At 41.4% G+C, this 13,902-nt stretch overlaps 1 pseudogene; it reads left to right on the forward strand.

Annotated features, from left to right (window-relative positions):
* The first annotated feature begins 13,513 nt into the window (after window positions 1-13,513).
* Window positions 13,514-13,878, forward strand: LOC116563851 (annotated as a pseudogene).
* The last annotated feature ends 24 nt before the right edge of the window (window positions 13,879-13,902 follow it).

The following is a 13,902-nucleotide window of genomic DNA, read 5'->3' on the forward strand; positions in this document are numbered from 1 at the left end:
TTTGAGACGGAGTTTCACTCATGTTACCCAGGCTGGAGTGCAATGGCTCGATCTCGGCTCACCGCAACCTCCGCCTCCAGGGTTCAGGCAATTCTCCTGCCTCAGCATCCCGAGTAGCTGGGATTACAGGCACATGCCACCATGCCCAGCTAATTTTTGTATTTTTAGTAGAGACGGGGTTTCACCATGTTGACCAGGATGGTCTCGATCTCTTGACCTCGTGATCCACCCGCCTCGGCCTCCCAAAGTGCTGGGATTACAGGCTTGAGCCACCGCGCCCGGCAGTAACAGAGTAATTTTATGTCTTTTCAATCTAATACAATTTTGGGGCCAGGTGCAGTGGCTTATGTCTGTAATCCCAGCACTTTGGGAGGCTGAGGTGGGTGGATCACCTGAGGTCAGGAGTTTGAGATCAACATGGCCAACATATAGTGAAACCCCATATTTATTAAAAATACAAAAATTAGCTGAGTGTGATGGCGTACACCTGTAGTCCCAGCTACTTGAGAAGCTGAGGCAGGAGAATCAGTTGAACCCAGGGGGTGGAGACTGTGCCACTGCACTACAGCCTAGGGAATAGTATAAGACTCTGTCTCTCAAAAAAAAAAAAAAAAGGCAAATCAACCTAATACAATTTTGTATGACATATGAATTTTTCATTTTCCTAGCAATTTGATTTTGTTATATTTTACAAAAGTGTCAGTCCACAACAGATAGCAAATAAAACTGGTCCTTTGCCACAGATGGTTTCAGAAGGACTGTCAGGGGTTCACTGTGAAGATACAGGTAAAGGGTCTGGAATGAAGTCATTTATACAACAAATAACTGATGAATGGCTATTATTATTAACGTCGGTCTTAAAATTTCTCAGCATCTAACATAATAGCATCAATTTTTCCTTTGAATTGCTCAAAATACAATCCCATTGATTGATTCTGTGGCTGGCTAACCCCCTGCCTATAAGTCTTTGGGCAGCAAAAGGCACAATAAATTAGAGTCACTATGAGTTAATGATGAGTCATTTCATTCTTAGGATTGACTGTACTTTTGATTTAAAAATGAGTTGTCAATAACACATATAAGAAATCAAGTTTGCTACTTCAAGTGTATAATGAGCAATACGTATTTGAGTGAGTTAAAAAGACTATTGTATATATAAAATATACCTAATCAAAAGTTTTTCATGCTTTTATTTTTTTAATTTTTTAATGCCACAGCCAATTGTTCAGGTATCAAAAGTTTTAATTACAAAATGGTCAATCAGAGATCATATGAGCTTGATAAAAGGCTTTAGTAAAGATAAAAAAGTAAAGAGATGTTGAAGTAATGTAAATTGGATGTTTAAAAAAAAAATGGGTACAGACTGGATGTGGTGGCTCACGCCTGTAATCCCAGCACTTTGGGAGGCCGAGGTAGGTGGATCACCCAAGATCAGAAACTCCAGACCAGCCTTGCCAACATGTTGAAACCCCATCTCTATTAAAAAAAAAAAAAAAAACAAATTAGTTGGGCATGGTGGTGAGCACCTGTAATCCCAGCTACTCCAGAGGCTGAGGCTGGAGAATCTATTCAACCCAGGAGGCAGAGATTGCAGTAAGCCTATATGGCGCCACTGCATTCCAGCCTGGACGACAAGAGGGAAACTCAGTCCCCACCCCCCCAAAAAAAAATAGGTAGAGCAAATCAACACATATAATAAATAGCCATAGTATCAAACTGAAATTATGTTCAAAATGTTATCATCCTTGTACAACAAACAATAGAGCATCAAAAGAAACAGCAGCACATACCCAGGACTGGTTGAAAATTCAGAAATAAAGAACAATAGAAAATGCCTGGCCAGGCGCAGTGGCTTCAGCCTGTAATTCTAGCACTTTGGGAGGCCCAGGCAGGTGGATCACCTGCGGTCAGGAGTTCCAGACCAGCCTGGCCAACATGATGAAACCCCGTATCTCTACTAAAATTATCCAGGTATGGTGGCACATGCCTGTAATCTCAGCTGCTCAGGAGGCTGAGGCAGGAAGATTGTTTGAACCCGGGAGGCAGAAGTTGCAGTGAGCCAAGATTACATCACTGCCCTGCAGCCTGGGCAACAGAGCGAGACTCCGTCTCAAAAACAAACAAATAAAAACCAGATGGAGCTTAAATGTTAGAGACTGATTCATCAAAACGAAGCTGCACACACATTGTAATATATTTCTTTTAACATGAATCTGGATGATTAAGTTTCTTCTGTTCCCTTCTCTTTTCCTTCTGCTTCCTTTCCCCCTCTTTTATTACATGTGGTTAAAAGCTAATTAGAAAAGCTTTAAGAACTAAGAATAAGTGCCCTATATTGTGTGCATATATGTGTGTATATAAATGCACATGCAGCAGAATAATTTACAATATATAATAAATATTTGAATGAGTAGATCACATCATTAGGAATATTCCTAATTCCTACTCCCTAAGATGAAACATAAAAAATATTCTGCTTTTAATTTTGTGTTCTCAGTGTCTAGATACTAAAGTGAAATGCTTCCCCAAAATATAAGAATCAGAGAAATAAGCAAAGTTATTTGAAAGTTAAAATTTGAAATGATCACACAGTGAATTGAAATAGAGATCTGCAAAACCATCTAAAGAGACATAATGGCTTGCTGGGACCAACTTGGCAATAGCCACACTGAATGTTCTGATATAACAAAAGGAAAAAACAGACAAGCAGATGCATATGAGATTGGGGAATAGAATGTTATTCATCCGGGAATGCAAAGAAAAAGGGGTCACAAAGGCACAAGTTGTCACTGGCCATCTGGCAAGGTATGGTTAGTGAAGGGAGGGATGGTGCTCCTCAGGTCTTATGAGTCTTCATCTGACTCACAGACAGAAATTTCACTCCCATGGAACAGGGCACATCAGGCTTTCAAAATGCAATGCCATTAAACATCATAATAAAACAACCAACTCCCCTTATTCTGATTCCATGTTCACCAAGCAGACTTCTGCTTATTTGGCTTTGCATGCAGTTTATCTACAGGGATGTGCTGATGAGTAATTCTAGTCCACTCAACCATTAATTTTAGATTGGAATTCTGATATATTAGTCTTTTATTCTTGCCTATCTCAAGTCCATCCCTGGAAAATGGTTCCATTGTTAATGTGTCGACAAAATTAGATTTATTTACTTGTTACACTAAGGACTGGCTTACAGACAATGGTAAGTCCATTGTAGTAAGGGCCACCATATAAAGCTCTTGACTGTCAATCACTATTCTCCATACAATAGCCTTTTGCATTCCCTGAGCCAAATGTTCATAACAAGGATCCACATTAGGTTTTGATTTTAGCAACTGGATGCCCTCATTAACTGTATGACCACTTGACTTATTTTTCTACTCTTGATCATGCCTGAAAATGACCCAGATGGTACCATTTTTGAAGCTGCAAAAGTAGAGTGTGATGAACACTTAAATGATGTGCTAATCCTAATAACTAAAGCAAGATGTAGTTTAGGTGACAGATGACATTGAAACCAAAGTTTGCAATACAAATGACAGGAAAGAACTTCATTCCAAGTAGTGATTTCTAATCTACATGCTATGGGGTGGTAGGATTTTATGATTTCATCTAAATAAAATGGCTTCACATTAAAAGTAAAATTATAGCTGCCTCGAGAATGTTAAATAAACCATCCCTTTATTAATTTATTCCTATAGCAAACTTTTTGTTTGTTTTGTTTTGTTTTTCCTTTGGCAGTCATCTTTGACTACCTATAGCAAATATTTATTGAGGATCCATTAGTCCAAGACACTAAGCAGGGGACAGGGATGTTAGGGTGAATAAGACACAGTCTGCATGCTTTTGGTACTTATATTGTAATGGGAGATACAGAGAAGAAAGTCAGCAATTACAATATGTGAATAACTGATAAGTGATAGTTAAAGTAACGAACATTCTGGGCCTCCAGCCTGGGTGGCAGAGCGAGACACCATATCAAAGAGAGAGAGAGAGAGAGAGAAAGAAAGTAATGAATATTCTGGAAGTACATAGAAGTGCTTAACCTAGACATAGACAAGGTGTCGGAGGAGATATTGACAATTAAGGTGAGCGTCAATGAGAAGAGGAAGAGAAACAGCAGAGTACTGGCACAGGCTTGGAGATCTGAGGAATAAATGTGAATGAGCATACACACTAGAAATGGCAAGATTACAGACGCAAACAAGGTCAGCAAAACTGTGAAGGTATTGGTAATCCATGTTAGATTCTTTAGAGCTTATCTAGAACTCTATTGAAAACTTAAAAAACTTATTATAAATATTTCATAGACACAAAATGCATAGTAATATTAAAAATCTGCATATACATCACTAAGCTTAAGAAATAAAATGTAAGTGCTCTTGTTCCAATGAGCCAACAACTCTCCAGCCTGGGTGACAGAGTGAGGTTGTCAGAGGCGTTTGAAACAGAGCGACTCCACCTTGAACAGGGGCTGGGTAAGATAAGGCACAGACCTACTAGGCTGCATTCCCAGTAGGTTAAGGAGGTCGGCACAATACAGGTCACAAAGACCTTGCTGTTAATACAGTATGCGGTGAAGAAGCCAGCCAAAACCCACCAAAACCAAGATGGCAACAAAAGTGACCTCTTGGTCCTCTTCACCGCTCATCATATGCTAATTACAACACATTAGCATGCTAAGAGAAACTCTCACCAGTGCCATAACAGTTTACAAATGCCATGGCAATGTCAGGAAGTTACTCTACATGATCTAAAAAATAGAGGAAGACAGCCGGACATGATGGCTCACACCTGTAATCCCAGCACTTTGGATGGCCTAGGCAGGTGGAGCACAGGAGGTCAGGAGTTCAAGATCAGCCTGGTCAACATGGTGAAACCCCGTCTCTACTAATAACACAAAAATTAGATGGGCGTGGTAGTGCACACCTGTAATCCCAGCTACTCGGGAGGCTGAGGCAGAAGAATCCCTTTAACCCGGGAGGTGGAGGTTGCACTGAGCCAAGATCGGGCCATTGCACTCCAGCCTGCAGCAAGAGAGAAACTCCATCTCAAAAAAACAAAAAGGAAACCCTCAGTTTCAGGAATTGCCTACTCCTTTCCTGGAAAACTCATGAATAATCCACCTCTTGTTTAGTGTATACAGAAATAACTAAGTATTAGCTAAGCAAACTGCGCCGCTGCTCTAAGGAGTGGCTATTCTTTATTTCTTTACTTTTTTAATAAATTTGCTTTCCCTTTATGGATTCATCTCAAATTCTTTCTTGCACAAGCTCCAAGAACCCTCTCTTGGGGTCTAGATAGGGAGCCCTTTCTGGCGACAAGACCTATCACAGAAAAAAAAAATCACATAAGTACTCTTTTAAAAAAAGGAAAAACCTAAAAAGCAAAAATTAAAAATACATATATAATACAAACACACATGATAAAATTTTCTTCTATACCCCGATGGTGTTTTTCTCCTTCATGCTCTATTGAAACCATTATCCTGAATTTGGTGTTATTTTTCCCACACATTTGGCTTTGTGCTTTACATCCATAACTCTAAACAACTCAAACAAATGGTTGAGGGGTAAGACTGCCAGATGAAATACAAGGTGTCGGCTGTAAGGGTAGCCAAAAAAAAAGGAGAATAGGCCCAAAGTCAGGAAAGAAGGCCTTTTTTTTTTTTTTTTTTTTAATAAAGAGGAGGTATTGCCATGTTGGTCAGGCTGGTCTTGAACTCCCAACCTCAGGTGATCCGCCTGCCTTGGCCTCCAAAGTGCTTGGATTACAAGTGTGAGCCATCACGCCCCACCAAGCAAGTCTTATTAACCTGCCAGTCTGCTCCGTAATAATCAGAGGAGGCAGCCATGAGTTTACAAGACAAGCGGTTTATATGGGGTGAGGGAAGCGTAAGTGGGTTTTTTAGGACTGAGGTAATCTATTCTCTGGTAACAGGCACAGAGATAAGTTTGTTATCTTGTAGCAGACCTACAATACATCATCCTGTGACTTTTGTTGTGGCAGTCTTTAAAAAAAAAAAAAAAAAACCAGGGGGTTTTTTTTTTTTTTTTACAGATATGTGTCAAACAGAAATGTAGAAGTATGGATAACCAACCTATGTTTTCCTTGCCCTCCCTGGAGCTGCCTGATGGCTGCAATGAGGTTTTGCTTAATTGCAGTGTGTCTGGCAGCCTTGATGTGGCGCCTAGATAGGGGTTTAGGAATGCAGCTGCAGAGCAATGGGGCGGTGGGGGTGGGGGGACGGGGTCAACCTGCGCAGAAGGGATTTTCTTGAACTGTAAAATATTACAAGAGACTTATTCTCAGCCAAATATGAGTGATCATGATCTGTGACACAGGCCTCAGGCAGTCCTGAGAACATGTGCCCCTTGGTTTTATGCATTTTTGGAAGACGTAAGACATTAATCAAATACATTTAAGAAATACATTGGGGCCAGGCATGGCGGCTCAAGCCTGTAATCCAAGCACTTTGGAGGCCAAGGCGGGCAGATCACCTGAGGCCAAGGCCGGGATTTAAAGACCAGCCTGACCAACATGGTGAAACCCCCATCTTTATATATATATATATATATATATATAAAGATTAAAAAAAAAGAAAAAGAAATACATTGGCTCGGTTCAGAGAAGTAGAACAACTCAAAGCGATGTGTGTGGGGGGGACTTCCAGTATATATGTAGATTTAAACATTTTCTGGTTGACAGTGAGTTTATCTAAATACCTGGGATCAATAGAAAGGAAATGTCTTGCTTGCAGAGACCAAAGTTTTATCATGTAGTTGAAGCCTCTAGGTAACAGGCTTAAGAGAGAATAGATTGTAAATGCTTTTCATCAGATTTAAAGCCTGTGTTGATGTTAATGTCCAAGAGGCATCATGAAGCATGTCTGACCCCCACTTCCCATCGTGGTCTGAACCAGTGTCTCGGGTTAAATTTTTTTTTTTTTTGAGACAGAGTTTAGCTCTTGTTGCCCAGGCTGGAGTACAATGATGCGATCTCCCCCAACTGCAAACTCCGCCTCCCGGGTTCAAGTGATTCTCCTGCCTTAGCATTCTGAGTAGCTGGGATTACAAGCACCTGCCATCATGCCCAGCTAATTTTTGTATTTTTACTAGAGATGGGGTTTCACCACGTTGTCCAGGCTGGTCTCAAACTCCTGACCTCAGGTGATCGCCGCCACGGCCTCCCAAAGTGCTGAGATTACAGGTGTGAGCCACTGTCCCCGGTCTCTCAGGTTAAATTTTAAGAGCACCCTGGCCATTGAGGAAGTCCATTCAGATGATTGGGGGGGCCTTACAATTTTATTTTTAGTTTACAGAGGTGCCCAGGTAAATATGAATTTCAGATAAAAAACATTTTTTTTTTTTTTAAGACGGGGTTTCACCATGTTGGTCAGGCTGGTCTTGAACTCCCGACCTCAGGTGATCCACCCGCCTTGGCCTCCAAAGTGCTTGGATTACATGTGTGAGCCACCGCGCCCGGCCTAAAAAACATTTTTTCTAAGTGTAAGTGCATCCCAAATATTGCATGGGACAATATCTCAAGTATTACAAATATCCCTGTCCTAGTTGGGATACACTTATACTAAAAAGTTATATGTTTGAACTTCAAATTTAACTGGGTGTCCTGTAATTTTATTTGATAAACCTGGCAATCCAAGGGGTAGGTGATGCGGGGTTTTGTGTGTGCAAGCATAGGTGGGAAACGGGAGTCACAGATCCGTTTGGAGACAGTTTCAAGTGACAGTAGCCTGAACCCAAATACGGCTAGTGGTATTAACCAAAAATAAAATTCTAAGCTTCCCCACTCCAGCTGTCTATCTGAATGGACTTCCTCCTCATTCAGGGCTCTTTTAAAATTTAACCGGAGAGACTTTCAGGTCATGATGGGAAGTGGGGGTCAAACATGCCTCATTATACCTCTCCAGCATTAACATCAACACAGACTTTAAGTCTGATAAGAGGCCGGGCATGGTGGCTCACGCCTGTAATCCAAGCACTTTGGAGGCCAAGGCAGGCGGATCACCTGAGGACGGGAGTTCAAGACAAGCATGACCAACATGGTGAAACCCCGTCTTTATTTTAAATATATATATATATGTATTAAAAAAAATAAAGAAAAAAAAGTCTGATAAGAAACATTTTAGAGGTTGGGTGCAGTGGCTCACACCTGTAATCCCAGCACTTTGGGAGACTCAGGCGGGTGGATCACGAGGTCAGGAGTTTAAGACCAGCCTGGCCAAGATGGCGAAACCTCATCTGTACTAAAAATACAAAAATTATCCAGGCATGGTGGCGGGTGCCTGTAATCCCAGCTACTTGGGAGGCTGAAGCAGAGAATTGCTTGAACCTGGGAGGTGGAGTTTGCAGTGAGCCAAGATCATGCCAACTGCACTCCAGCATGGGCAAAAGAGTGCTGTCTCAAAAAAAAAAAAAAAAGAAGAAACATTTTACAATCTGTTAAATGTGGGCTCTGAATTAAGAGACCCTCCCCAATGGGGTCTCTTGGCATCTTGAAAAAGGAATTGGACAAAACGCACAAACAAAGCAAGGAAGGAATGAAGAGCTTTATTGAAAATGAAAGCACATAGCGTGGGAGAAGTCCTAAGCATAGGGGCTCAAAGGACCTGTTACAGAGTTTTTGGGAGTTTCCATTGGTTACTTGGGGTACACTCTATGTAAATGGAGAGGATAAAGTAAAGGTACAAAGTCATTTACAGCATATACCCTGTGGAGAGGAGATTTCCTGTTATTGCTGAAGTGTGAATTGGCCTTAGGTTCCCTGCCTCCAGACCCTATTTTCCATCCTCATGTCGAGAGAGAAGTCAAAGGTAATAAGTGAAATATGGATTTGGTAGTGAGATTGCTGATAGAGATGAGTTTCATTTTGAAAACGTTAGTTAGATGTTTTTGAGGAATATCTATTTATTTATTTATTTCTGGCCCTGTCGCCCAGGCTGGAATGCAGTGGCACGATCTCAGCTCACTGCAACCTCCGCCCCACCCCCAGGTTCAGGCAATTCTCCTGCCTCAGACTCCGGAGTAGCTGGGATTACAGGTGTCCACCACCACACCTGGCTAACTTTTTTTTTTTTTTTTTTGAGATGGAGTCTCACTCTGTTGCTAGGCTGGAGTGCAGTGGTGGAATCTCAGCTCACTGCAACCTCCCTCTCCTGGGTTCAAGTGATTCTCCTGCCTCAGCCTCCCGAGTAGCTGTGACTTCAGGCTTGCTTCACCATGCCTAGCCAATTTTTTGTTTTTTTAGTAGAGATGGGATTTTACCATATTGACAGGGTGGTCTTGATTTCTTCACCTTGTGATTTGTCCTCCTCGTCTTCCCAAAGTGCTGGGATTACAGATGTGAGCCCCCGTGCCTGACCTAATTTTTGCATTTTTAGTAAAGACGGGGTTTAACCATGTTAGCCAGGCTGGTCTTGAACTCCTGACCCCAGGTGTTCCACCCACCTTGATCTCCCAAAGTGCAAGGTTTACAGGTGTAAGCCACCGCGCCCAGCCTGGAATATTTAGACTATAGATACAGAATGTAGTTACATATATTCTGAGCAATAAAGTAATGTAAAATAAAACAGATGCAGGAATCTATGGACACAAGTACTGACCCTTGTCTTTCTATACAATTTAATCTCTTGCACACTACCCATTGTGCCTTTTGTTAACAGTCTTGCCCTGTCACCCATGCTGGATCTCAGCTCACTGCAACCTCTGCCTCCCAGGTTCAAGTGTTTCTCCTGCCTCAGTCTCCAGAGTAAGTGGGATTACAGGCATGCACCACTGCTCTTGGCTAATTTTTGTATTTTTCATAGAGACGGGTTTTCATCATGTTGGCCAGTCTGGTCTCAAACTCTTGGCCTCAAGTGATCCACCTGCCTCTACCTTCCAAAGTGTGGGGCTTACCCATTGTGTCTTAACCTCTCCTTTCACTACAAAACCCATTTCTGTCTCTGTTCTAATTCTCTGGTTTCTAGTCTTTGTTGATCTAAAAATAATTTTAATTATGAATGCTGTACTTTATCTTTTCCTTTTCATCCATTGACTTAGCCTTTCACTATGCTCCTGGCATTTTTCTCCCTCTTCCACCAAATCAATCTGTGGGTTTTATCTGTCTCAAAGGAATTTCTTCCTTCAGGAACTTCCGGCTGTTATTGGCTCTGGTTCCCTTGGCAACTCCTGCTTCTCAGATTTTTTTCTGATTACTTAAGAGAAATTTTACTAAATCACTGATAACCACTGATCAGAAACTGCAGAAGAAAGGGAAAGTGCTCCACACTGCTGCTGAGAGAGGAAGGGGGCAGATTTAGAGGACACAGAAAAATACTGAGAACCAGAAAGATGGAAGTAAAATGTGTGAAGAAAGCACAGATTTACATGGTTTGTTATTTTTATTTGTCAGTGAACTGTTGTGTTGCCAGATTTCGGAGACGATTACCTCATTAGTCAGATAGGTATATCATCTACCAAATAAAATACTCTTAGGTCTGGTTCAACCAATATGGAATGCAGGAAATCATATTCTAGATTATTGTGTGAATAAGAAACACAAATCTTCGGAAAAGATGAAAGATAAAAGATGTAGACTAAACTTGCACTAATGTATACACTAGAAACATATTAGTATGCAATGCAATGAGAATTGAGTGAAGATTAGTAACTACAGATCCTAATTGAAGTCTGCTGAAGCATTTAAAAAATATAACAAGTGAAATTTTATTTTGTACAGTACTGCTATTCTGTATTCCATATTACCATAGTGCTTTTGTTAAATGAGGACACCAGGACAGGGATTAGGTGCTTTGTATAGGGCTAATACAGATACATACATTTCTGGCAAAGTCCAAAATATTTTTTCTTAGAGTCAGATTTAATTGTCTAGCCAATGTTTGGTGTTGGTGAACACATAAACTATTTAACAAAACTCTGGTCATGCACAGTGGCTCACGCCTGTAATCCCAGCACTTTGGGAGGCTGAGGTGGGTGGATCACTTGAGGTCTGGAGTTCAAGACCAGTCTGACTAACATGGAAAAAACCCCATCTCTACTAAAAACACAAAATTAGCCAGGCATGGTGGCACATGGCTGTAATCCCAGCTACTTGGGAGGTTGAGTCAGGCGAATCGCTTGAACCCAGGAGGCGGAGGTTATGGTGAGCTGAGATCGCAACATTGCACTCCAGCCTGGGCAACAAGAGTGAAATTCCATCTGAAAAAAAAAAAAAAAAAGTAAATACAGTGTTTCCAAGTGAAATTATTTACTCTTTACATATTGATATAATTGATAATCCATTACATATTTTATCATATTGAATCCAAGACACTGCAATAACAGGTTTTTTTGTTGAAGTAAAATCCTGTTTTAAGTCTTTGGGTGTAGTACTTTTGCTGACCACTATTGCGTTTGTCTGTCCAGCATTATTCCCCACCTCATTCCTGTTATGCAACAGTTCACTGTTTGGAGAGCTTGACCCCACTTCTGGCTCAGAGGTCAATCCTGAGTGGGTGAAACTAATCTGAGTAACTCCCTCCTTCACAGGGGTTTGTCAGATAACCCAGGCCTGAGCCAGTCACCATTCTCCCGGACACAGATTGGACTGAGTTATCTTGTGACTGTCATACTTCAAATTTATGCGGAAGCAGGAACTTCTTTGGACCTTAAGGAGGAAGCAAGTGGCTGCTGTTACCTGCTGGCAGCTAACCTGTGTTCTTGAAGGAAGCTGGCATGAGAAGGACTCTTCATACATTGAGAAACACAGAGAGATTCACTGAAAAACTGACATGGGATCCTGAGGGGCCACTCTTGAAGACTTATCTCTGCACCTTTCTGTTATGTAAGTCAATACATTCCTTTAATTTAACCCAGTTTCAGTTGAATTTATTGTTACTTGTTTCTTTCTTCTCTTTTTTTTTTAGAGACGGATTTCTCCATGTTGGTAAGGGGCTCCTCCATGTTGGTCAGGCTGGTCTCAAACTCCCAACCTCCGGTGATCCACTCCACCCGCCTCAGCCTCCCAAAGTGCTGGGATTACAGGCATGAGCCACCATGCCTGGACTATTTTTACTTGTATATGAAAAACAAAAAGTCATAAATGATGTATCTTATCTTTGGCTTCATGTAAGAATCCAAGAGTGCAGTAGCTAATTTCAGTGCAGTTATATTGGGATTATTTAAGAAGTTTATTTAGCATCTCATTATTGAGTCCGTAGTTGTCTTAGCACCTTGTAAATACTTTGGGGTTTTGTGTGTGTGTGTGTTTTCTTTTTAGAGACAGGGTTTCACCATGTTGGCCAGTCTGGTCTCGAACTCCTGACCTCAGGTGATCCACCTGCCTCAGCCTCCCAAAGTGCTGGGATTACAGGTGTGAGCCACCATGCCCAGCCGGGGTTTTGTGTTCTAATGGATTGATTAATTCAACAACTGCTTACTATTAATATTAAGCATTCACTCCCTGTAAGGCACTGTGCATACAGCAATGATCAGCATAGTTCCAGTACTCAGAGAGCTCCAAGGGTTAGCTGAGAGACCAGACAGGAATATCAAGAAGGCATGCAGAAGTTACAATGGGGAATCAGAAAGAAGACAAAGGAGGGACACCTAATTCAAATGATGGGTTGTTGGATAGGAGAGAGAAGGAGACGAATGAGCAGGTATCATCAAAGATTCCTATGAAGGGGTTCCTAACTTCTGTTTTTGTTTCATGGAGTCTTTGGGAGTTTGGGGAAACCTATGGACCAATTTTCAGAACAGTGTTTTTAAATATGTAAAATATTTTGGATTAAAAGGAAATTTTGAGTATTTAAATAGCCATATATATATATATATATATTTTTTTTTTTTTTTTTTTCTTCTTTTTGAGACAGAATCTCACTCTGTTACTCAGGCTGAAGTGCAGTGGCTCAATCTCGGCTCACAGTAACCTCCACCTCCCAGGTTCAAGCAGTTCTCTGCCTCAGCCTCCCAAGTAGCTGGGATTACAAGCCCCCGCCACCACACCTGCCAATTTTTGTTTTTTCTTAGTAGAGATGGGGTTTCCCCATCTTGGCCAGGCTGGTCTTGAACTCCTGACCTCATGATCCACCTGCCTTGGCCTCCCAAAGTGCTGGGATTACAGGCATGAGCCACCGTGCCTGGCCATAAAATATTTTTAAAAGCAAATTTGTAATATAATAAAGTATATGCATCTTTATTAACTCATTAAAGAACAAAATCTAGCAATGAGGATACTTATTAAGATAATTTTAGGGGTAATAATGAGTATAAATGAAGTTTTGAGTTGTCTGCAGCAACTGTTATGTGATATGAAAATACCTGTGGTTTGTTTTGGTTGTGAAGTCACAGGTACTGCTAATGCTCATACTATTGTGGTTTGTGGCATACATTAATAATAGAATGACATGCTAAATTTTATTTAGAGGGTTACTTCAATATAACTTCCTGGCTCTGAATTCTGTGCCAAGTTAAAAAATAATGCTTGTGTTAAGAAGAGATAAAATTCCGGCAGACCGCTGCCGAGCCGCCATCATGGATACGAGCCGTGTGCAGCCTATCAAGTTGGCCAAGGTCACGAAAGTCCTGGGCAGGACCGGTTCTCAGGGACAGTGCACGCAGGTGCGCGTGGAATTTACGGACGACACGAGCCGCTGCATCATCCGCAACGTAAAAGGACCTGCGCGCGAGGGCGACGTGCTGACCCTGTTGGAGTCCGAGCGAGAGGCCCGGAGGTTGCGCTGAGTTTGGCTGCCTGCTGGGTTTTGGATGTTGGATTCGACCACTTGAGATGGAAAAGGTGTGTCACGATCTGGTCCTTTATTTTATGCTGCCACACGTAAATTGAGATGGACCTTTAAATAAAGCCTTTGTGATAGAAGTTAAAAAAAAAAAAAAAAAA

This window comes from Sapajus apella, unplaced genomic scaffold (assembly GCF_009761245.1).
Source record: "Sapajus apella isolate SASKATOON/1434 unplaced genomic scaffold, GSC_monkey_1.0 scaffold36, whole genome shotgun sequence".
Lineage (NCBI taxonomy): Eukaryota > Metazoa > Chordata > Mammalia > Primates > Cebidae > Sapajus > Sapajus apella.